Genomic DNA, 25522 nt, shown 5'->3' with positions numbered 1-25522 from the left:
TTAGTCCTTGCATCTATGTGTCTGCAGAGCTTGTGTGCCAAATGCCGCTCACTGTCTCACTGCTAATAGAGGGGAGGTCAGCAAGGCTGAGCTGGGTCATCTCCATTCATATGTCCCCCATGTATTCCGTAGGAGTACATAAGGAAGAGCAATCCCCTGAAAAGTTGTATTTCACCCAGTCTTGAATCTCTGCTGTTGTGCCTCAACAATAACCTCCCGCAAGTGAAAGTGAAGCCATCTCATCTAAAGCAAAATAAAATAAGAAAACTATGTCACTTTCTCATATCTACCAACTTTTATAGTCTGATATTCACAATCAGATCATAACAGCTTACATCTTTTCTGTCATTTTGCCCAGCACACACTCCTCATAGCAGTGGAATTTAAACTACTGTCTGTAATATTTTTATTGAAAACTGTATATAAAGAAGGATATTTTGCTGAAATAAACACCTTAGCCATTTCTGTACTTCGGGGGTTTTCATTTTTGATGACACACGTTGTGTATGAACCTTCATGACATGCTGGCTAGGTAGTGGAAAGCGATCAAAGTCCCATGCAGCCAAAGGTGAATTCCAACATTGCTGATATTTGTAATTGGAGTGAAGAAAGCAGATGAAGAAAACTTTTCATCTCTATCCTTCCTGACACATCAGCTGAGCCTTGGATGACCTTCGTGAATGAGCGTTTTGTCTGAATCTACAGGCTGGCGTACAGTATCATCAACAATATGCATGGACACCTTTCACTTTATTTTGTTAATCAAAGACTTATTTCAAGTTTAAACTAGATTTTCTGGAAACCTATGCTAATGCCTTCTCTGATGGAGGAAGTCTTATCTGTATTGATAGGAGTGTCATTTTCCAGTTTAGTTACCAACATTAAGAGCTGTGACTAAGTCTCATCCTGAGACGTGTCCAGAACAATGGACATGCAGAGATATTTTAAATACGTGGAAAAATTGAAGCCTTGGTTATACTTTTAAAAACCTAGCACCATCATATATTCACTACTTTCTGAGTTAAGACAACTTGATTAGTGTGCAAAACATCTTCATTTATCTTTTGTTTTCTGCTTGTTAGTGTTTACTTTATAAATAGGCAGCATCTCTCAACATATGTTTGCTCTATGTTTTGAACAGAGCATACAGGAGTAAGGGAAAAAGATATAATCTAAGCAGGATGGCTGTATTTCTTTGGGGGTTGTCTTCTGTTTATTTTACATTTCCTAAGACACCTTTTAGGGTCCTGAGTTAATACCTTTCCCGCTTCTATACTTCAGCTCATTAAACTAACTTCCCACTGCCACACCATCAACGAGAAACAAGAAATTCTGAGGGTCAGTGCACACAGCAAATTCTCCCATTACTGCAAGTGAGACCATTGAGTTTTGGATTATTTGTATCTGTGATGCCATGTGCCAGTACACTAAGATGCTCTAGGAACAACACTCCCAAAATGCATTTACCTGGGTTGGCATTGGCATATGGATTCCTATTGTAAAAAAGTCATAGCTCAAAACTTGGGAGAGTGTATTTTTCCTTTCAGCTGCTGCTGCTTTGTCTGTTAAAATCTATTGTTCTTTTTTGACTTTATTAGGGAACAACAACCCATAGATACCACAAAACCAAAACTCAAAGGTCAAGTAAGCATAGCTTTCCAAGGTGACCTCTCCATCAGTCTGTAGCTATGTATGTACGTCCAAGCCTTACAAAGTCAGGGTAAGCGAAACAAGACCTGTTCTACTGGTCAGCTAGCAACTCTTCTGTTCTGCAAACCTCTCAAGATCTGGTTTTTCTCTGCACTGGAACAAAAATCCCCCTGCTTACTAAAATCAAAGAAACCAATATATCTTTGTCAAAAGTCAAATGTGTCAAGGCTACCTGTGTTGAGCACAGTTTATATACTTATAGCATTTACAAGTTCCTCAATCTATCTTCAAAATATTTCCTAAAAATATGTGCAAAGTTTTGGCTGTACAAAGAAAACTGCTAAAACTCAGAACAATCATAAGCACTCCAATAAAGTGCAAGGAGTCTAGAAAGCTGGTATATAAATCACCTGGTCGACAGAAGACACAGGGCATTGTTCCCATTTAGGTACTAGTCCTTGAACCTTCTCTTGGTGGCACTGTTTGTTATTTAGTTTTTGATATGGGCAACCATAAAATTATATCCTGTACGTCTTCCAACTTACTTGTTTGGTATATCAAGAACGTATTAACATGTATATTTTTGAGCATAAAATATTGATTCAGTTTTAAGGTCAAGTGATGGAAATACATAGACTAAAATATCAAAATGGCAGACTAAGTATCTCTACAGTAATCGTTTACACATCCAGATAATACAACCGCTTGGAAACAGCAGCCAACAAATCTCTTCCTATCCATCACCTGTCTTGGAAACCCTAACTGAATAACTAAATTTATACTAAATGCTTATGCAGCACTCGTATTTCTTCTAGAATTAAACATTCAGCATAAGTATATGATAGCAAAATCTGTGTAATTGTTTCTGACACTATATCTGAGTTCGAAGTGTTCTCCATTTCTGTTTAAAGCTACTGCAGAAAAAACTGAGCTGACATGGGTGTTGTGCCCAGCGGAACATGGCCCTGCTACACCACTACCAGCCCTAGCACGTGGGGAGGGCTTCAATGCCACTGTCACCACTTTCTTGGGTCTTCAACTTGGTGGGGGGGATCTGGTTATTACTGCTTGTCTTTCTTCGGCTCATTGTACATCTTCGTTACTTTTGCTCTTTGTGTTTTTGCTCACCAGAAAAATGCACTTGAAGCATAATACTGGTCTTCTATTAAAAAAGACAGTAATAAAGGGAAACCCCAGAGTGCTACAGAGAAAGGTTACCTTGAGCTATGGGAACTGTCAACATATCAAAGACACATAGCTAAGCTTGTGTTTTGATTCTCCCTTACATTTTATGCTGATTTTTTCACTTCTGTCCTCACTGTCTCCTTATCAAATTCCATCAAATTAGTGAATTTTACCTGATTTCTTTATAAAACCAGAAGACTCACACAATGGCAATTTAATTCAGTCTAAGTAGGAGCTTGATTGACATTAATACTGTAACAATACTCTAATGAAATTTGCCCTATTCAGATTTTAACAGAAAAACATATGCTATGAGTAACAAATAATTTTCATCATCCTCAAAAGCCTTGCCCCCCAAACACAAGTAAAGAAAACAAATAGCTCCGGTAATTAAATTCTACATAAGTACGGTTTATTGGTGGTGATTAATAAAATAATGGCAATATGTAGCTCTTGAGGGCTGACACAACAGTTAGCTACTGGCATCATTCTGCTGAAGTCGGTTGAGTTACAGCCTAAGACTATAGTCCAAACAATGCCACTAAATTAGCTGCCATTAAAAAGTAACTGCTAGCACTTTTACTATTTCAGACTTCATTATCCTTTTTTAATTTGGATGTTCTCCTCATGCAGCCCTGAGGACTTAAAATGTTGTATGCATTGTCATAGGCATACTATTTCATAGTACAGGTAGTTTCATAAAGAATAACACTTTAGGCTGGTCTTTTGAGAGAACGAGCTTACTTGAAGAATATCCTTCCCATTGACTTATATATTTTTTAATGCACCTATGAATAAGTAGCAATATTAGTAAACTTTCTGAAAATTGAGACACCAGTTCAAAATGTCCTATATGGTCCAAGCCTCTATGAAGGCACCTATAGCATGTATTTTGCCTTTCTTTCATCCCACAGGGACTCCTTGCAGCCTATGTAATAGCCCCAGGTACCAGGAAGGAAAGCAGACTATTGAATTTCCCCTATCACCATTCCTCAGCTGTGTCTCTGTTTCTTCTCTCCAGGAGGACCATCAAATTCCTATTTACTCCTGTTACCAAGTTTATAACACTCAAAATCTATCGCACACTTGGGAAATCCAGTCTCTTGGCTTCTCATTAACTTCTCCCCAGCCCCGCATGGCTCTCTCTTCCTGTGCTTGTTCTTGAGCCCTTGGTAAAAGAGGTGCATGGCCAAGCCTTCGAACCTGCACCTCCTGCAGCTCAGTTGACTCTGACTGCACCAGTAACCACATCATGCCATGGTTTTCCTCAACCCATCCAACCCCATCTGGAAACCAGTTGGATCTCATCATGCCTCCTCTTCCGATTGAAACATTGTCCCAGAACCTTAATCCTACAATACTTAGATGCCTTCTAATTTCCAGACTGACAAATCCAGACCTATGTTTTTACACACCTGTATAATATTCTGGCTTAACAAAACCTATCCTCTGGGGTGTTTAAAGAAAGCAGCCATACCCCCTCCTACCTGTGCATATCCAACCTTTGTTTAGTTATCCAACCACACTTTGCTCTCTTAGTTTCCTCTTACAGGGTCCATCATCCAGCACTCACATTCCCCAAGCAGCCCTCCTCTGCACCTGCGTCAGGGGGAATTCATCCTTCTTGAAGTTGTGACCAGAATGGCAAAACTCAGGTAGGGGAAGTGCAGAACTTCAAGATAAATGGGGTGCATCTGGTATATCTGCTCCAAACTCCTTTAATTTGCTTGACCAGCACTTACTCAGCAAATAACCAAAGGTCTGTGTGACCTTGGCTGATCAGGAGGGTTTGTAGCATCACGTGGACAGACACTCGGCAATAGTTTCGTCAGAGTAACAGCTACAGCAGCTGACAGCAGCCTCTCACCATTTCACCTCTACAACTTATTCCCCCACTCTTGAGACAGTAAAGGAAGTGTTACAACACTATCTTTTATTTTAACACTAGATATATGCTTTTAGAGGGCAGGTTATTCTCCCAGCAGAACTCTGCTTTCCCTCAGCCTCCTACTGAAGTATTGATCTGGGCATACATGCGCTTTTGGGGGGGAAGGTTGTGCTCATTTGGAAAGCTCGGGTGGTGGAGTTCAAACAACAATCTCCTCTATTGATCTTTCATATTTCTAAAATGAATTGAAGGTGATCTTTTCATTGCCTGCCCTAATTAGACTAATAAAATATTTCTGGGGAAAGCACTGCATAAAAAGAGAAGTGATTACTGAAAGTCTGTTCCTCAAAAGTATCCTGGCTATAAGTAGGACGTGTCATTATAATAATGTATGTTTTCTAATTACTCAAATACTTTTTACGTTATAAAAGTGACAGCACTGAGAACCAACACTGTAGAGAATGAAGCACCTAATATTTGGTTTGCATGGATTTAGCCTTACAACACTGGATTTATCATATGTTAATAACACTAAATTATGGAAACACAAAGACTGGAAAGAGCTGAAAATAATTCAGAAACTACTAAACAAAGGCTGTATCATTTTGTTGCAGCAATCTGGAGCAGATTTCCACAAAGTGAGAACGGGGCGTGCTGTGTACAGCCATCAGTCAACCCGTGCTGGCCCTGCGAACAGCCTGCGGGCAGGAGGTGAGTTACCGCACCTTGGCGCCCGGGTACCGCTGCCTCCATTTGCACAGCCACAAGTCAGTTAAGCAACTGGGGAGGAGATATATTTTCAACCCAGTCATCTCCACTGGAATGAATGTCCAAATACTCCACTGGAATGAATGTCCAAATACACCCCAGTCATGAAGAGACTGTTTTCTTCCTGTACATGCAAGCAAGGAGTAATTGTGTCCAGTTTACAGATGGGGAATTGAAGACAAGTAGCTTAAATAATTTGCAGAGATTAGGCTGGCAGATGGTGGGGGAGGCAAGAACTGATCCCTGTTTCCCAAAGCCTCCGCTCTCTGCTGCTGTTGTAGAAGGGGACACACAAGGGCTCTCTCTGACCCAGCTCCAGGGCAAGGGGTTCCATGAGCAATTGATGGCAAGGAGGGATTGCCTGGGGGTCCAGCCCAGGGCAGCACGCTGGCCTACTCTATGGACGTGGGCAGAGAGCAAGAGAATGAATGTCCTAAATTGTTCCCTCAACTGCAGTAGGCACTTGGGCATGAGTACATCTAAAGTACATCTTGCTTTTCACACATTGAGCCTGGTCATCAGGGATATCCCTACAGCTGCCTTGGCCCGGCACGTTTGTGTGTGTTAACACAGTGCGGCAGGAGCTCCCCAGACAACTACCTTACCTTCTCATTAAATATTCCCCACTAGCTGCCTTCCTCTGAGCTGTCAGCTCCCAGTGACATGCAGCATGACATCACACAGGTGCAGTCGTAGCCAGAGGATTATTTATCCCTTTTCACTCTGCTTCATGTAGGAGACACATTATGACAACAGCAGTGATTGCATCTGCGTGATTTACTCCTTGTGCGTACGCCATGTTTACAAGAACAGATTTCATTCTTCCATATGTGATTTATATTTAACTGTAAAAGAATTCCACAGGAGATCTATCAAAAGTAATAGGAGACATAATATTTTCTAAGAAGATAACATTTTCTATTTGCACCAGCAAATGGACCTTTAGCAGGTTAGCACAAAGCACAGCCATGTGCGCAGCTGTACTCATCAGAGCACAAAGAATTGCTCAGGCGATGAGGAAGGCTCTGCACCCGAGTGTGCACACCGACTCCAGGTGCCCACACTTTCCCTGCTCTCTGAATCCTCTAACTCAGCTAATTTATAATTATTTATGGAACTTCAGGCCTCAGGACTGCTTTTGGAGGCAAATCATGTGACAAGGAATTTTGCTAGATTTCAGGGAAAAGGATGGAAAACCTCCTCTATCTGTTTGAACTGTTCAGGCAGAAATAGAGATATAGGGCTTGAACCCCAATTACATTTAAATATTTACATATCTTTGGACTCAATCTGCTTTAGATTTCCTTGTGGAGCAATTTACATGTTAATGAACCCTAGAAATAATTCCTGAATCAAAACACGTTTCCTATCAAAAAAACATATGGACCTTGAAAAGAGCTGTGTGGCAGCTTCTGATTCAAACACTTTAAAGTTGAAAGGGATCAACATCATTTGTCACTTCTAGCTTTTACTCATTTTCTTGTCATCTTTTGAACAAAACTCATTCCATAAATTCATGGGGTTAAAAAAGAAAAAAAAAAAGCAGCATTTCATATAATAACAGTAAATATTTGGCATATTTTGAAAATAATGGGTCTTTGGGAACTGTGGCTCATTAGATTGAGACCTTTATGCATCACAGTACAGGCACTGTATTCACCTGTACTGTATCTCGTCATAACACAGTGGTCAGACACTCTCTTGAAACACTGTTTTCTTTCACTGAGATTCGATATTTTATGGAAAATGTAAAACAAAAAGGACAGCCAACACATGCAGGACACAGATTTTGAAAAACAAAGTCCGTGAGTCATTATGTCCAGTCTTTTTGTGCCTTGAGCTAAATAATATTTACCACGGAAAAAAAAAGCACATGAAAATTGAAACAAATTGAACTTAAAAATTCATCTGTCTTAGCTACTGAAATCTTTGGGTCAAGCAGGAGGGACCATGGACTCTCTGAGAACTGGAGTGGTGTTTCCCTGTGCCCAGCCAGGAACTGCTAATTTGTCAGTGAAAGAGCAGGGAGACGTGACCTTCCTCACCTTCAGCCTTCAGCTTTGACGTCTCTAGGTCCACCCATCAAGTTTAAATTCAGCAGATGCAAACAAGCATCCCAACAGCAGAGACTTTGATTTTGAACGTGAGCGCAGAAGGGCGAGGGATACCATTTCCCAACGTGGTGAGCTGCTGGGACTTGTTAGATGTGGTCTTGTCGACACAGATGAGTTCCAGAATATGTGAAGGTAAGACCTTTCTTATAGGGGTAGTTAGTGACTTGCTGTACGCAACGTTACGCTCTGTTATTTTGTTCTGCAGAAGGGATAGAAATGTGTGAAACTAAATGAAATGTAGCACTAAGGACAGCAAGGAGCCTGTGCGCTTCGCTGTATTCCCGGGAAAAGCCTCTCCAGGCAGATCTGGGTCTGGATTTTGTCACCATCTCTGATTGCCACTGAATATTCAGCTAAATCTTCAGGTGAGCATCCCCATGATTTTTGACTTGAACTTTCACAGTGAAGGATGACTGTTTATGGATGACAGTTTGTCTCCTCAGTGACAAGCATCCGAGGTTTGGAGATTTTTTTGCATGCCGGTATTTCAGTTGTGTTAGACTTAGCTTGCGAGGGGCATCACAGAGCAGATGTAGCCAAACATCTCTGTATGAGCACAACTTCCACACAGCCCCAGGACTGTATAACAGCTCCTCTTCTGTCTCATGCAGAAAATACTGCATGCTTTGTGTGTGCTACCTTTAGTTTCAGCTTCCATTGTGGGCCCAGCGAGGTCTTTCCCAGCAGCTAAGCTATTTCCTCATGTGTCTCTATGCAAAAGTTTGACAAATCAGGACTTGATGACTCAAAAATACAATCCTAAATGTGGGGCCAGCTGGTGTCAGCAGACATCTTCATTATGCCTCTTGAGATGTCAGTGTTGCTGACCAAAGCTCAACCTCTCTCCTGATACCTTCCTTCTGTTTCTTTTCTTTAAGTCTTCTCATCAGGCAAACCTTGAGGAAAGTATTCAATATTAAACTGAATTTTCTTTTGGGCACATTTTAGCTAGCAAACCAACCACTCCTCGCTTTTACCCACCTGAGTCCAGAGATGTCCTCCCATGTGGAGGACTGAGGCACTGAATTTTGTGTCTGATCTTCAGCTCTCTCCAACCATTGCTATGATGGCACCAGGACTCCATAGAAACACCTCTCTCAGCCCAATTTTTTACCCATGGGCAAAACTCCATTCAGTAAGCATTTCAGCAGAGTTTTATGTCCATAGGATGGAACATGCCCTTTGTACATAAGACACACACAGTGAGTACCCTGGTACCAGCACAATGACTTTCACTCTGATGCATCCCCCACAACAGTCAAGATCTCTGTGGTTTTATTGATGTTACATCTGTTGACTCATGAGCAGTCAGACTCCAGTGGGTAAAACTTCAGTTCATTGCCCAGCTCCCTGCCTGCCTCTCCTCATGGCCCTCATGGAGAGGAGAGATGATCCTAGGGCAGTTTCCATGCTTAGTGTGATGGCAACCATGTCTTGTTGCCTAAGTTCAGGTATGGCATTGTCAAACCTAAATTCAATGATGTGGACTCTGCTGATACCTGAGCCCACAAAAATAAAAATATTCAATTTCTCTGCTCAGATTCCTGCTGATGAGCTGCAAAGATGGTGCTGTTTTGAGATATCCACATAGTGATATCAGATCTCTTTCTTGATGTTGGCAAGAAATTATTAGAATAAGCTTTAAATAAGATGGTCTGAAATAACTGAAATGGCTAAAAAAATATTCCAGAGCATTCTTTTCTTGATCTCTCTTCCCTTTTTGACATCCTACTTTTTGGTCTAAAATCTGGATTACATTCACTGCAAAATCATGGTTTTTCCTCATTTCATTCTGTAAACTAATCTACTAGTGAAAAAACATTGACAAGAAAAGAGTAATTTCTAAAGGACAAATGTAAGGTCACCTCTGATGTAGGATATCCAGTGCTTAGGGCAGGTGAAGATCACTCCTGCCTGAGACAGTACGCAGATGTACCATGAGGTGTGAGGAGGAAAAGAAAAGATGTTTACTCAGGCTTTCCTTACATGGACATGAACACAGAAAGGGCAAGCACATGCAGGAAAATATAAGCTTATCCAGGGCATAATTTATCTTAGTCATGTATCCATGGAACTGGCCTTTATTTGAAAAGCAGCCTAATTACTGAAATTATTGCTGCTGAAGTCCTGCAGCACAGCAAAGGAATCTATATATTCTCTGCCGTTAGAAAGTTTCACACATTTTCATATAAGTTTCAAATAGCAATATTGATCAGGCAATTACCAGATTAAAAACAGCAGCAAAGCCTATGGAAGAAAGCAGAGGTTGTCTCTGCCCAAAAGCATCTAAACCACATTTGTGTGCATGTGTGTGTTTTAAAGTAGTTGAAAATTAAACCAAATCACATCTTGTGATCCAGGAGGTTTATTTTTCAAATGGGGGAAGAAAAATCCTTGAAAAGAGAAAAGCTACCCCGATGCTGTTCAAAAGGCTTGAGGCAGTTTCTACCCCATTTATTCGTTTGGATTTTTCTCAGCCCCATCTGTTTATTTTCTACTGAGCAATCATAGTAGAGCAGATAGCCAGGCTATAAAGATCTGGAGCAGGTGGGATTGGGAGATAATTTGTGAGGCACAATGCTATGTTCTCTGAATATAGCACTGCTGATTTGATGACTTGACTGGTAACCTAATTTGTCTGCTTTTATTTATTTATTTAAAAATAGGTATACTTTGTGTGTCAGGGAAACATTTATTTGTGGTTAAATACCGAAGGGAGATCATACAGATAATATGCAGAGGAAAACAGTTTTCTGCCAACTTACCTATTTTTCAAAGAACCAGACCTCATACTTCTGCACAAAAGCCAAAGCAACCTTAAGGCTCTTCTCCCCCGCTGCAATCATGTATTAAGTGTCATTTGTGCAGGGCATGTTATTCAATCAGGTGGCAGGGCATGGGAAAGATGTCACTTGCCCACCTTGTGGGACCTGTCAGAGGCAGCCCTGAACACCCCATCCTGAAGGGCAGAAGTAGGCTTGTATGTGCAGCTATATCGGTGTCTGTATATAAATACACACACACAAAAATATACATATATATTTAAGATGAGTTTAGGTAAAATTAGCTGCTGCTTAAGGGTTTTTCGGTGGCGCAATATCTGAAGTGAAGGACTTTTGCGCTGAAGGCTGAGCAGGTTTCTTGGCTTCCCTGACCTGGAGCCAAAGTCTCTCACATCCACACCTGTGGGTATGACCCCACCAAGCTGTGGACATGCCCTTTGAACTAACAGAATTAAAAAGCCCACGCAGTATGGCCAGTACTGCCAGTATCAAGCAGCCTGGAGGTTAGTTGTTTCCAGGCTTTACGTGGCAGGCACTGCACTTGCACAACTGCGTTGTTGCTTCTGTCAGGGCCAAGAGACTGTATGTATAAAGCAGCAGTGTAGCATTGAGATTTCTTTTTGAGCTCAAATAAATCAACAGAATATCCTGCTGACTCATGAATGTACCTATGTTTGGTTATTTACTGCACCGGACACCTTTACACGTACCCGCATCCCGTGAGGATCGGTCAGATGTGCTTTGGCTTCTTCCCTGCTGCTTTACCCCTCTGTGGACAAACGTGTGTTCCTGCAAGACACACTCTTGTTTGGGCTGTAAAGTCCAATGCCACCGACCCCAGAAAGATCAAGTCCTCCATGGGGAAAGGATGAGCATGGAGTGGCTCTTGGGAATGCAAGCCTGGCTTAGAGGAGGACGTCCCCTTGCTGTAACTAGCTTTGCTCTAACTTCTCATCATCCTTTAGTGAAGGAAATGCAGTTACAGAGTCATGGCAAGCACAGGACACACTGTGATGTCCCCATGGCACCCATCTTAGCCAGATTATGGCCCTTGGCTGACTAGTGGGGGTTCAGTCCTGTTAAGTTCTATTTTTTTAAATGGTTTCTTTACTACATTTTTAAAGTGAAAAACACTAAGCACTCCTCATCTTATCTTCAGATTCTAATAAAATTGGCACCTTAATTACATTAACCTGATCAATGTACTAATAGAGCAACTACGGTGCTTTTGCCTTTACTAGAGCTATCAGGCTGATGGTGTGGTATGAAAATTTAGTGCTCCTGTTTTTTCTATCTTAATTATGCCTAATGAGCTACTTGCTTTAATAAACAAGAAAATTCCAATATCCTGTCTATATTTTTCTCAGCAAGACAATATAATTTTAGATGAAATTGTCTTTCTCAATAATTGAATGAGTTTAAGAATAATAAGTAATACGATCTATAAGGGTGTCTATGTGATATAAACTGGTTCCCTCCATGGGTACTGATGGAGAAGTTTAAGTTTATTCATTTATTTATTAACAAATGTTTCTCCCTTAGGCAAAGCTGGTCCCAATTAAGAGGCATATTTTCAAATGATATAAGTAACTATTCCAATAAAGACACTAATTGGCAAGTATGTTCTTTAAAGATAGTCATAATTTAGAATATCTCATGGCAAGCGATGCCACTTCTATTAGCATCTCTGCAATGCAAGACACAATTTCCCTATTAACCAGGTTTACATTTTACAACTTTGAGAATGCCGGATGCAAATACCCTCCAGGACATGAGTAAAGCAGCCATACTTATAAACTTACCAATGGATAGTTAGAGGGAGTACCTAATTATTACTCTTTCTGAATCTACAATTAAAAGCCAACAGACAAGCAAAGTAAACTCTTGTAACCCAAAAAGTTATTGAGGGATCAAGCACAAGCCAAAAAATGCCAGAGCAGGGACTGGCAGAAAGGCTTTATACAAAATGAGTTTTAAAGATGAGTAAAGTAGAGTAAGGATGAGATAAAAGTGAGAAATTGAGGGGAAAAGATTTTAGAGTAAGAGAGATGTAACAGAATAGAAAAAATGAGCCCCAGTCACAGTTCTCTTCAGGAAGACAGATCTTTTTATATAGAGATCTTGAAAAGCTCCTTATAATTTTGCAGAATGAGAAACCCATGAAACTGAAAACTATGAAAAGAAAAAGCTGATCAATGGAGTTATTTCAACGGCTGAGGATCTTCCCACAGCGTCTTAGGGCTTAGTCTGCAGGGTGTGCTGCCCACCGGGTCCGAGCTGTCTGATCACAGAGGCTGATTTCCGACAGCCCCCCCCAACACCTGCTGATCCCTAACTGTTTCAGATTTGAGCTGAACAAGTCATTGCGAGTATTTTTGGAACAGTAGTCAAATTAGTTGTGAACAACTGGATTCATAATAATCAATTATGTCATCACTTCATATGGGCATTTCTAGGCAGAAAGGCATAGAGAACACTGAGTAAGTGCAAAGCACAAGTTCTGCAGGACTGAGGCAGCTGCACAAATTGCAGTATAATATACAGAAAAGCATAAATTTCCTTCATTCATGTGTAAACAGTTGCTCTTGCACAAGCTCTGTTACAACTTCATTCTAGTTAAGTATTCAACAGTCCAATAATGATCTACATCCATTCCTCTTTATCCTTCATAGCTGCCTAACCAAGAAGGAAATCCTAGGAGACTGGCTTCTTGCAATATTTTTTTGGAAAGAAAAACATTTATCTCTTAGTCTGGCAACTTTGTGTTGTCATTGTTCACTTAAGAGACAAGAGATCACAAAGATATAAATAATATAAAATTTAAGTAACACAGATAAGATATAAATAATATAAAATTTAACTAACAAAGATGGGGAAAATTTAGTAAATTATGGCAATCAGGGACTGAGGTAACAGGAGTATTAGTAACAATTGCCTTCCATAGAGAAAAAATTTACTTAAAACAACAAAGCTTGATACAAATTATTACTCTATGGTCTGCTCTTCCTGATCTCTCTCTCTTGCAGAAAACTACGGACAGATACCTTAGCAGGTGCCACTAATTGTCAGATACAGCTCTTCACTGAGATTCCCTTTCCACCCTGCCCAGAGGCACATGTTTCTCCCCCATCCTTCCCATGCTTTTTCTCCAAGGGAATGGTTCCCTTTATTACAACTCCTTTGTAGGTTCAGTTGCTCTTTTGTTTGCATGTATGGACAGCCAAAGATATTATTTTCATAGCTATTCTTTAAGTGACAAAAAAATTTTCCTATTTTCTCCCCTTAGTCCCTTAACACAAAAGCACTGTTGTGTTACCTGAAGAGAATAAGGAGCTTAGGCATCGTGGGGCAATACACTGCCCTCGGAAGCTGGAGCGGAGCCTGCGACCCCTCCCAGCACAGGAAAAAAAGGGAAAAGAGGATCCTCCATTGAAAAATAGCTGCAATGCTTCTGTCACATGGAGGGAAGACTGTTTCCTTTTTATGTAAAACATAAATGTAACGTCTAAACGTCCTACACATCGTACCTGTGTGCAAGCAGGTCATGCCTTGGCAGGGTGAGTATGAGGAGAGAAGGAACACAGCTTGATCCAGAGGGAAAAGAGGAAATTGTGTACACCTCTGCTCTTTCCATCCCTAAAGCTGTTGCCTCAGGGTCTGTCTTGCCCAACAGTGACTAATTTAAGAAAATCTGCAAGTAAAGATGGAGCAAATAGGACTGAAATACAAAAAGCTGGAAACACTTTGATGTACTTCTTTAGTAGGGTACAGCAAGCTTAGTAAATACTTCAGGCTTTACTGGTTGTCCACAGGTCTACTTCAGACAAGCTTTTATGGAGAGAAGTAAAATAAGAATTGTTTCAAGTCCTGAGTCTTGCTGGTGATGGTGGAAAAGGAAACAGATTTGCTTCCCAGTAATAAAAGAATATGGCTTGTCAAGTCAGGTGTGCTTGCACCCAGTACTTGATGGGAATACCCTGACTGATGCACCTGGCATCTCAAGTGAAATGGATAACTGTGGGATGTGTAGCCATCTTTGAAAAAGGTTGAGACAGTACATTAAGAAGTGGTCTATTAATAGACACTTGTTTAATACATCAAATTGGTGAAATCTCTCTTTGGAATTCAGGATCTTATAACGCGGTAAATAATTAGCATTTATGTACTGGAGGTCTTCGTAAATGAAAACACAAGTCCATGTTTATCTGCTCAGCTGCCACATTTTCTACTCTCCCATCTCATTTCCATATTGTCTAAGTATATCTCTATATTAAGAGATGTATTACTTAACTTTATTTAACATTTTCCATTCATAAATCTCAAAGCTCTTCACAAGGCACAGTGAGTATCAAGTTGTTTTGAATGTGTGGTCATACTTTATTTAAAAAATAACCCCAGAAAGTAAAATTGCTTCATTTCCCAGGTGTTTCCCCCCTCTCCATGCTGCCCCAGCCTTGGCAGCCCACCCATCAGCCAACCCAGGGCTTCCTCAGCAGTTTGTCCTTGTGGGGTCCTGGCCTTTGCTAGAAATTTGGGGTGTTCTGTCACAGACATGGAGGTTCCCCCCTGCTGTTGCTGCCCTGTGGTGACCAACAGTTGCACAGCTTTGGCTGCTGGGAGATGATAGAGGAGCTCTCAGGGAGAAAATGAACCAGTGCAGTGATAAATTAAAATAAAACAAATTAAAAGTCCTTTTATATATATATATATATATTTCATGTTCTGGGGGAAAAAAAAAATCCCTTTATCTTATACCCAAGCCAATATGGTACCATCTTCTCTTTTTTGTATACAGAAAAGTGAGAGAGAGAGGGGTATGGAGAATTTTATAAGCTACAAGGGGCTGTAGAATGAAGAAGAAATCTTCTGGGGTTTTCACTCAGCCCTTTATACAATTTGTACATCTCCATTCACACTTTTGAAGAGAAATTGTTATCTGGAACGGAATAAATTCAACTATAGAGAAGTACCAGATGAGTATTAGAAGGTCACATAATTAATAAGAATCAGAGAGCAGTTCTCAAACAAGCCATGAGTGGGCAGATTTTTACTACGAGGGTTTGATGCTCATCTTCATTCCCTTCTCACCAGTGGCAATCCACACATTTCAGTGGAGTAACTCTTCATTTTTATGAGATTGAAATAAGACTTGAACACTCAGCACACAGAAGTGCAACAGTGCTTTTGGAAGCTGCTTGAATGTTGCAAGGCAACAAAATGAATTTGTTTTGGCTGTTCTCAATTTCTAGGTGACTTATGCTTGTGAACAAGATCAGGGCTTAATAGGAAGTGGACAAGTTTCAGGATACTATCTATCTGCTATATGTTAAAGTTTTCAGCATTTTTTAACTGGAAAATGAGAAAAAGAGCAAATTGAATGCACGAGGTAATACTGGTACTATAGGTCCCAAATACACATAGTTTGTAAAAGGAGAATATGCAGGATTACATCAGGTAAATCAGATTAATTAAAACTGTGCATATGATAGAAATGGTGTACACTTGAAATGAAATTCTATCACCCCACCTTACATCCATGTATTTGTATAGTCTTCATAATCAAAATAACAGCATTACCCTTGCTTACAGGAAAGGGTGACAAATTAGCATCTGGATTTGTTGGGGGTGGGGGGTGGCACTGAAACATTTTCTTTCACTTCTGGCCATCCTATTCTGATATCCAGATACTACCTGAGAGATGTTGATAACCTCTCACTGCTGATAATCTCTCCACTCTGGGAGATTTACTATGATAATGCTCTGGCCTTTTATTTTGAATCATTTATCAGTTTAATAATAATAAAAAAAGGTGCTAAACTAACTAAACAAATACATAACCTTGAAGTATGGATGTAGATAGCAGTGCTGTGGCCTCTCACTTTCCGACCGGATGATGACATACAACATTTAATCACTGCTTTGTGGCATTTCCATGGAAAAAAACTCAAACCTGTGGTTACTTGGACTTCTTACAGTTCCTCCTTCTTTTTTTCAAAACATCAGTAACCACTTTATATGTATGTATTTATAAAGCATAATATGAAAAGGGTTAGATAAATCTTGTGTTTAATGACAGATTTCATGGCTGTTGGATCATGAAAGCTAGAGCCAAGTTACAAGACAGAGCAGTGATCTTTACCGAGTAGCGGAGCAGTTAGTTTTATGTTATCACTGTCAATGAGATTTTGCAGAATTGTGTTACACTTTGGTACAGATGAATGACCTGTAGTGTTACAGAATTTGTGATGCTCTGGCTTTAATTAACCTCCCTTATGAGTGAAGTCGAACAAGAAAGAATACAGTCCTTTTTATAAAGGAATATTTTTACAGTCATTAAATACACATTAATACCCTTCATAATATATAATTTTGTGGGTGACATGGGCACAATTTCTACAGCTGTTCTTTAGAGAAAGAATAAGTTTCTCTTCATTAAAGACTAATAAGTGACATTACTTTTAAGTGCTTGCATTAGATGTGCTTCTTTGAATTTAATGATGGGGCAATGAGGCCTTTAATTAAATAGTCAAAATTTTCTATCGGGAGAAACAAAAACAAATTTATCTACAGGTTTTCTTCTCAATATAAAAATAAAACAGAACCCATCTAGTAGATAATCAATGCTTTTATTCCTAAAACTAAGCCTCACAAAATTTTGTCTTAAAAAATTTGTTTGTCATTCCTGAAATCCATATAATGGGATGAAAAACTCATCTCATTGTTAGATGTAGAGGTCTATCCATTAATGCCTGTCTCATGTCTCTACAGAGGGTTCTTGCAGGAAGAGGTGGCAGAAGTACGTATCTATTTAGGTATTTTTTATACTCACACACAAATTTCTCTATCATAGATCAGTGACTTATAATAAACAGTATTCTGGTGTATTTTCTGGCATTCTATAAATATTTTTCATTTGAATTTCACTTATCCAATCATTTAGAGCCCCAGTAAATACTAGCTATAGGTATTATCAGACTTTCAAAAAAGGCTAAAAGTTGGCCAAGTTACCACATTATGGTAACCACAGTCACTTGTGATGTTATTTGAAATTAAAATCAAGTTAGGTGAATTTCATTCATTTTTCTTGGTATAATTTTCAGGTTTAATATAAAATTACCACAACTTTCTATACTCATCAACAGGAAAAAGTAGTTCCAAATGTAAAATCTACTTGTTAGTCAACTTTAGATTTCAAAACCATTGCTCATGTAAGCTGTTACTCCTTAGAAACAGCAATGCAAGAAACTGTTGAAGATTAATCCAGGAGCTTCCCAGAATTGTCAACCAGTGACAGCTGATGAAGTCTGCAGAGGAAGTTTGTCTCCTGGACACAAATGGTGATCTGAATTCCTTTGTTTTACTGTATTTTTCTGTTAACCAAAATGGGATCCTACTGTTTGCTTATTTTTATCACGTTAAAATGTATTTGATGAGAGTGCAGCAGATGTCACTTAGTTTTCTATCGCAGCTCCCTTTTGCAGTATGGCAAGTCAGTTGCAATACTAATACTTTTATTAATTTTTGTATTGATTAGCAGAATAACATGAAGTTTTGAGTGGCAGCCAGCACACTTATTAGATTCCTTTCCCTGTGCTGTATCCTCTCATCCACAGACATAAGACTTTACAAAAATACGTGCAGTTATGAAAGTTCAAACAGGAACGCATGGATATTTCTCATTAACAAGAAAAGTGATGGGACAGCCCTTAAGCTGGGGTTCCCTACCTTAATTGCTCTGTATGGTTAGAAGCATAATATGTTTTACACCCATTCATGCTAATTGAAAGTTTAATTTTTGCTAACTATTGAGCAGGCAAAGACACTCACTAAAATAGCCTGACATCTGAGAATCCAGTATTTCTCTGCACTTGTCCCTGAACACTGCTTAACCTGCCTCTGAGCTTGAAATTCTTAAAAAATAACGAAGTTCTTATTCTTCCAGCCTGAGTATTATTTAATGAGAAAATGAAGAAACAAAGCAAAACCATCAGCCAGAACCAAAGTATATCATCATGTAGAAAAGCGTTCACAGCTCACAGCTCCATCTGCTCTACCAGGGAACATTAAATATTTTTGAAAAATTCTAAGCAATTAGAAAAAAATGATGAACTTAGATGGTGGCTAAGGCATCATTTCATTTTTAACATCATACTTTAAATGGATTCCTATTACTATAAAATCCAGGAAGCTAAAAATAGTACATGAATAGTAAAGACATGCTGAAAATCAGATCTAATTTGGGAAAGAATTACATATGCACAAACATATTTGCACACAAGCAGTTTCAAGCTTATATATTCCACTCTGAAAATGCATATAACCATAATGAATTTTAACTTCTTGAATGGTGACAATTTTAATGTATCACCTTGCAGTAATAATCTCCAGCATACATATATTTTTTAAGCACATGGCTGAGGCCTTTCTTGAATTAGATTCCAAGTGATTACCTGTACCCCAAAGCTCCAGGACATGATTGCTCTGTCTGAAAACTAATTTTCTGTAATAACAGGAAATTCACCAGTATTCTGATAACCACTAGCCAAAATGGTGACACAAATGCATTACTATCAACAGCTACTGTCACACTATCAAAATATTGTGTAGATGTGCAGCTATCGTATATTGGTGTGGCATCATGTATTGTGCAGTTATCAGTCCCAGAGGCATTCAGCCATGCAACTTGGCAGTTCTGAAAAGAGAATTAGCCACACTTAAAACAAAATTTAAAGTGTCACCTATAAGGAGTAAATAGAATAAAAATACTCAGAGATTGCAGGTGTTTGGTATTGGTCCTAAAGAAGTGAAGAAATGTATGGAATGTAATAAAAGAAGGAATCTCAAAATTAAGGGCTTTTTAATTGTCACACAGAGCATCATAAGATCTGTACTTTCCTGCTTCACACCCAGGTTATATATAGGTGTGATTAATCTATGCCTGAGAACCTAATGGCTGCAGCTGCATTTTGGGATTTCTATGATTATTAAAGGCCATGCATTGTAATGCTAAAAAAAATCAGAAACATAAAGCAAATAGAAAGGGTGGCTTATGTAGAAAGCCCAAGAAAGAGCTCCAAGAAGTCTTAATGTGGACTATACAAAGTATTGGAAAAATAGACATTTTATTTCTACACATAAACACAACATATATTCCCAATATAATAGGATAATACATGTATTTCCATGCTGAACATAGCTCCCCATGAGAGCTGAGTATGTCCTATGCTAAACACATATTTGCAGCACTACAGCTGTAGACAAGACACAGAACTGCTTTTATTATTTTAGGAATTTGTCTAATTTACAGCACAGAGCTTCTTATAGGTTGAGCTACTGCTTAATTGCTAGAGTGAACATTTCCTCCTCTAACACTTCAGGGTGCTGAAAGCTACTATTGGACCTGTGGTAAGTGTTGGAAATAACCTGAATTGAGAACTACTGAGCAAATTGACAAGACCTGAAAAGCATAGTTAGGGTTTGGGGGCATGCAGAACTCTTCTGAATGAATAATAAAATCAGGGCGGTTCATATAAGACATTGTATCTGTTGGCATTACAAAACCACTGATTCCCTCCTGTGGAGCTTCTTTGCTAAAAAAGAATTTAGTGTTTATCCGATTCAAAGCCAATGGCCTCTGCTCCAGCTGCTCTCTTTAAACATTTCAGGTCATTCTCCTGCTTACTGCTCTTGCCAACTCATTTTCTGATTAGAAGATACTGTTAGGTTTACACTATGTCGTTATCTTTTACTAGCAAACGTTGTCCAGCGGGACATTCCCTGCTAAGGTAATGTTGTGCTCATGGTTCATCTTAGCTATAGAAACATCCCAGACCTCTGTTTAAATCAACACTAACAGAAAATCTATTGTGCTTTTCACTGTAAGTTTGATCCAGTTCTTAGCTTTAGATATGTTAGCAGCGTTGGTGAGAATAAGGCCAGAGTGTGCATGCAAAGAAAACGATGTGTGAGCCACATAATCCATAAAACACATTGTGTATGAAGAGAGATTAAAGACATAGTATAGCAAAACATTCAAGATCCAATAGCAATAAAAGAGTTGACCTCCCCGTAACTCTGCCCACCTTCCCAATCAGGATCTCTGTGTTGGCATCTAATTATCTAGCTCTTCATTCACCTCTCCAACTTTTCATCATGGAGGAGTCAACTGAGAGACTACCATTAAATGCAAAGTATGGATCTCATTAACTTTACAGGTGCAAACACACATCTATCTCCTGTGCACTTCACTTTCTGTTGATTGTTTATACACTGTATCACTTTCTGGCCTTGTTTTCCTGGTTTATTTAAAACATAAAATGTAAAGAGCAGCTACTCTGTCATCCTGTGTTTTTGTACAGTATCTAAATCAATGGTGCCCTGCTGGGTTACTGCCTCTATCACTGCAATACAAATAATAATAATACTGATTGTATCTTCGCTCTGTCTCGTATAGAAGAGGACACTTAGAAGCCAGTTGCATAATAGCAATAAACATGAGGTATCATATAATAGATCTTCAAAGATACATCAATAATATATTTCAAATCAGTGCTGCTTGTGCAGTGTTACTGCAAGGGAAACTGCTGGGGAAGAGGAATGCTCTGAAAATATCCATCATCTTTTACTGTCTGTGTAAATGTTTTGAAGATAGGCTGTAAAACTGCATTAAGTTTACAATAAATTTTGAGGCTCCTAACCTATTACAAAGTGCCAAATGCCAGCATTCATCCACTGAGGCACCAGGCTGCCGTTTTTGTAACGCTTTTATGCTTGCTTCCCCAAACAGCAGCACCGCATTTCACTTTATTTTGTGATTTCCAGTGGCTACCCAGTGGCAGGCTGGCTTGGGAGAGGAAGTAGGAAAGTCAGAAGAACAAAACTGCAGGAGAAGTTTCAGTCACCAACTGGGGTGAGTGAAGTAATAAATATATTTGACTTTAAATTATATTAAATAAAATTATTAGAAAAATATATTTTAAAATATTTTTGTGCACAGTCAGTGTGAATATCTCCACACAGAGACAGAGATGCTATATATGACAGAGCAGATAATTTGGTTGGCCTGAGTTACTTAAAAGCAGGGGAAATGCAGATATCTACCTCACTGAGAAATTAAGTCCTCTCTTGCTGCTGATCTTTTAGCAATCTTAAGTTTTGCAAGGCCTTACCTTGCTGTGTTATAGGAAGCATAACTATCAAGATGATCATCTAGATAAAGCTATAACAGGCTTTTTCCCTCTAGATGCCAAAGTCTGTAGGATAAGCTTCAGACTAGCTTTATGTTCTCCAACCCCTGTAGTCCCCAGTTATTTTTTAAGGAAGATAGTGTTGCACACTCAATATTCTGGTTTAGTGTTCTTTATTATTGTCCACCATTCACTCTGAAACAATTTTTCTACCTCCAGGAAGGACGAACAAGGTGTAGAACTTATTACTTCTGCTAATAAGCACATATTCCCTTGAAAGCCACATATTGAGAAAGCACGCTGAGCAGAGTCCTTCCCCACACCAAGGGGAGGGCAGGCAGAGAGTCTGGGTGAGCATGGGGACCTCATGGGCAGAAGATGAGGCTGTGCCCTGGAAAACTGGCTGGGGTAGAGATCCATCTTTAGTGTGAGTAATTATGTCTTTTATTCTTTGTTTTCATGACATTTTTCAAAACCTTAGCAGACACTGTACTCTGTGCCTTTGTAAATATGGGTAAGCATACAGAGATAGCTAATTAAAAGTAAACAGCTCTATATTTAAGGAAGTTTAATCTAATAGACATTTAAATCAGTTTTCGTAATATTATCACTTGAAGGTTGTGCCATTTAGAATACAGCGGGTAAGTATTGAGTCCTAGTTACAGTGGGGATGAGTCTTAAAAACATAACTACCAGCTTAATGGAGAATTACACTTAAAGTGAGTCCAGGGAAGCATGATTCCAGTGCTTGTACATACACCAGAAGTGTGATTCATAGTCAGATAATTGACCATTCTGTACATCTCGGCATTCAGTGACCTCCTGTTTTTCTTTGTGTCTTAAACCTGTAGAGAACAGATATCCCAAGGCTAAAAGTTGAATTTAGAAAATGCAAATTAGGCATTTGCCCATGAAAGCATTTTGTTGCCCTCTAAACTTTCATTGAAATCTCAGTTCATTTCGAAGGTCCAAGATCTCATTATCTTGGCCATGCAAGGAGGAACAAGTTGATGCAAAGCATCGGACTCTGTGGGACTGCAAACATTTTAGTTTATCTGGGAACACAGTGGGTGATAAGTTACTCAAATCACCTAGTAATTCCTTCTGTTGCTGTTCTTGACTAATGGAGGGGACTAAACCCAGCTGCCCATACCCTCTCCAGTGTGGTACTAAGCAAGTGGCAGAGATTTTCCATAAGCTTTCTCTCATCTGATGCTGATAGATGAGCACCTTTACCATTAAAGGATAATGGAAGATCTTGTTTTTTCTGCAAGTCACTTTTTCCCAGCTTTCTCAAAGCTTTCCTATAAATCTCTGTTTTTTTAGAGACTAGACCTTTCTGGAACAATATCTGCATGCTTGCCACTGCAAAGTGTGAATGATTGAGCTCAACAAGCATCTCTCCAGTTCTTTTCCCTAAATTAGCCCAGAATACACCTGACCAGATTGTTGTATGAAAATCTTGTATCCTCCAGCACGTTCTCAGACAGGTGACCCCAGATCTGTGTGCTTGGATGCAGCTACAGTCACCTCCCGCTCTACATCTCCTGGTCTCAGGAACCTGCGACCTTCAGGGCAACTTTGCCACCAGCCGTTCTTTGCTCCCTGTTGAAAAATTCAAGACCACTCACCAGAACAGGTCAACAGTTTGGTCTAAGCACTGCTGTGTCTTGCTGTGTATATCAACCAGCACTGTCAAATCCAAAATTGTTTATACCATCTCTGGTGGCTGCTTCCAGACAGTGGAAGAAGATAAAAGGAGAACCCATACCAGGTCAGTAGGACCTGTGCAATAGCTGCTGAAATAGCGTCAGCACTGACAGCGTGGCTTTTTGGAGTGGAAACATCTGGTGATACAGAGAGCAAACCTGTGGCAACCTCCCTTCTCCAAGAGGAGGAGAACCTAAAGGCAAATAATTCCTCAATAATTTCTTCAGCTGGGTTGTATTTAATTTTTTAATTACATCTCAGTTATATTTAAATCACTGTCTGCGTAATGTACTCTAAAAATAAGCAGAGATGCAGTTTCTGAGAGATATGTTTAATTTACACTTCAGCTACTCTTTTTGATGGCATTACTGACTCTGAGTGGTGTTCAAAACTCTGAATGGTGGGTTGGTAAGTTTTTATCAAACTGATAGTCTTCATAACTCAAGCCATCCTGACCCTTATTTCACCTGATATCAACTCTGTGGTCATGAATGACCCTGTCCCAGTATTTGCAATGAATCATGAGATGTATGTAAGATTATCATGAGTTCTTTCCAATGTTTTTAAAGAAAGTAAGAGACCATTAACACTCTCTGTTTTCATAAGATAACTAATTAAATATTCGAGTAACACAGGCCACTACTTAAAATGCTCAGAGGTTTGTTTTTTTAAAAATCAAAGCAAGGGAATAGAAGGGGATGAAGGAATATTACAGGAAGTGCTGAAAATGAATGAGGTGGGGTTTTTTGATCAAATGCACTCTTTCTCTAAGATTTTGATTACTGTACTATTTTTGTCTTTTTTTTTTTTAACCCTATGAATTTTAACTATTTGACAGATACACAACAAAATCTGGTTTTGCTCAAGGCTTCTGTTTTTACCTTAATTGTCACACAAACATTGCCACTCCAAAGCTCAGATGTTAAGTAATTGGTTTTCAATTGGATGATTGAAAGGATAATACTTCTGTAAAGAAAGGTGTTTAGAAGAAGTTTTCAGAATAATTGGCAGTTTAAAACTGAATCAGAGCTCTATAATCTGAGGCTGATGGTAGGCATCTTTTTAACTCTTTCTAGGTAGTATCAAGATTGATAATGCATAAATTATATTTCTTTAACTTTGTGTTGATTCTGTTCCTATGACACAGTTAGAACGAACTGGTGTATGTTGGTAATGAATAGTAATCTGTGTCTCATAATGTGGTTTGGATTTAAAGTCTTTCTGGAAAACCATGAAAGAAGGAAAGCAATTATTCACAGAGAATAAAAGCCATCATAATGATAAGAGAGTCATTAAAATATCAACACCAAATAAAATTCCCCATTTGAGAGAAGGTGTTTGGAAACATTTAAAAAAAGTAAAATCTTAAAAACTTAATTTTCATTGGAGAACTTAAATATGCTTCCATGTTATCTTCACATTATTCATTAAAACCCCTTCCAAAAGAGAAGATTGTTTTGGTGGAAATGGATGCTATCATAAAAATGTCAGATTAATCATATAGCTATTTTTATGCTGATTTTTTTTTTTTTAGATTGCAATTTAAAAAATGAAAATAAAAATTCCATGAATGAACCAATGGAGTTATTGATCACTTTTCAGCATTCAGATAATTTAGCTTTTACAGTCAAATTAGATATTAAAGCATATTTGGGGATATAAAGTTACTTAAGAGGCTGCTCTGTCAATGGACTGTGTGGAAAACTCACTGCTGCTTTATCTTCTTCTGATACTTGTGAAGTTAATGAGAGGGGATTTCTTCTCTGACAAGAGACAAATAGACCTTTCAAACTCATTTTATTCTCTCAAACTATAGCTTAGTTTAGTTCCATATTTTAACCTGAATATACTCTGAACCCCAACAACAACTGAAGTGAGAGCGTGACAAGCCTGCCTTGATTTTTGGAGGGACCTTTTTCAGCTGTGGCTGCAGCTGAGGTGAGGTGTGAGGCAGGATTTGGGTTAACAGCTGTATGGAAACAGGAGGCAGGAACTAACAAATGGAAGGAGAAACTGAAGAAGGCAGTATCATTAGGTTATAAAGCAAAGGAAGAAAAGGAAATTAGGGGAGAAACTGTGAAAAATGATCATGTAATCATACCACAGCCACCTAGACACTCCGTGCCTCAATGAAGAAATCCTGCGTATCAGTGGTAAAGATGGCTAGTGTTAGGTTTGGGGATCTAGAGGGGATTTGTAGGGGTATAACAAGCTGTGGCTGAACTGCTGTATTCTCAG

Source organism: Strix uralensis, chromosome 10 (genome assembly GCF_047716275.1).
Source record: "Strix uralensis isolate ZFMK-TIS-50842 chromosome 10, bStrUra1, whole genome shotgun sequence".
NCBI classification, from domain to species: Eukaryota; Metazoa; Chordata; class Aves; order Strigiformes; family Strigidae; genus Strix; species Strix uralensis.
Note: the sequence above shows the minus strand (reverse complement) of the source record.